The sequence below is a fragment of the Sinocyclocheilus grahami genome, unplaced genomic scaffold (assembly GCF_001515645.1).
Source record: "Sinocyclocheilus grahami isolate Dianchi unplaced genomic scaffold, SAMN03320097.WGS_v1.1 scaffold923.1, whole genome shotgun sequence".
Taxonomy (NCBI): Eukaryota; Metazoa; Chordata; class Actinopteri; order Cypriniformes; family Cyprinidae; genus Sinocyclocheilus; species Sinocyclocheilus grahami.
In genome coordinates, this window is record NW_015506102.1 from 27,677 (window position 1) to 28,855 (window position 1,179).

Sequence of the window (1,179 nt, forward strand, 5' to 3'; positions counted from 1 at the left end):
TTGTAAAAATCGACGCGTTTCAGAAAGGCGGGGCATAGAGGAGAAACAATAATGTACAGTATGTGGAAAATAATGTGTTTTTTTAACCTTAAACCGCATAAACACATTTCATTACACCAAATACACAAAATAATGTTCTTTTTAGCAACATCATATGACCCTTTTAAAGGGATAGTTCACCCAAAAGTGAAAATTCTAACCAACCCTTTAATGTTTAACTGTTTCTTTATTTGTGGAAAAATAAACTAAAATAATTAGAAAAAATTAATTGTAAAATGAATAAATAATTTGTATTTGATAAATTAATAATCTGTAAAATAAACAGATTTATGCTTTTGTAACCTATTGATTCTCTAATCATAGTGTTTCCACAAATAGTTAAAACATGAACAAAAGGACATAAACTGCAATGAAATTTAGATTTATTTCACATATTTACTCAATTAGAAATAATTGTAAAAAAGAAAAACAATTTGAACTTGATTAAAAATACATCTACAAAATAAATAGATTTATGCTTTAGTGAGTTGATTCTGTAATCATATTATAATAGTTTTCACAAATAAAGATAAACAAATTAAATGAACATAATTAACATGAAACACTGCAGAAAAAATAGTTTGCAGAGAAAAACGATTTATTCGACATATTTGCTAAATTAGAAATAATTGTAAAATAAAAAAATTATTAAATCTGAATAATTTGCCCAGGGCTATTATTTAACTAAAAATAAAACCATAAAAAAATAAAAATTGATACTTGGAATGAAAAGCACACAAAAAAAACTAATTTTATTTCAGCTAGTTGCCAAGACAACATTTCTCATTTTTGTTTAATTTAAACAAAAATAACTAATATTAAAAATAACTATTATTAATAAAAACTATGCAGACATAAAAAAATAAAAATAAAAACCAATAAAAATAACAAAAACACAATGTGTCATTAATCTAAATAGAGCTGAAATAAAATACATATAAATAATAAGTGCAAAACTTTAAAAATTAAAAAAACTTCACCTTGGCAACTACCTGAGATAAGTCTGTTGAAGTACTAAAACTACTAAAACTAAAAATATAAATATAAAGAAGTCCCTAAAAATGAATAAAAATGGATAAAACAAAATTACAAAAATTTTAACTAACAAACATTAAAGAAAAAACAATATAAATATTATAT

At 22.3% G+C, this 1,179-nt stretch overlaps 1 protein-coding gene across 1 annotated transcript in view; it reads right to left on the reverse strand.

Moving 5' to 3' along the window:
• LOC107564309 (glycine receptor subunit alpha-2-like) overlaps positions 1-1,179 on the reverse strand; it is a 26,037-nt gene that overhangs the window by 4,041 nt on the left and 20,817 nt on the right. The gene's annotated exons all lie outside the window — the stretch shown is intronic.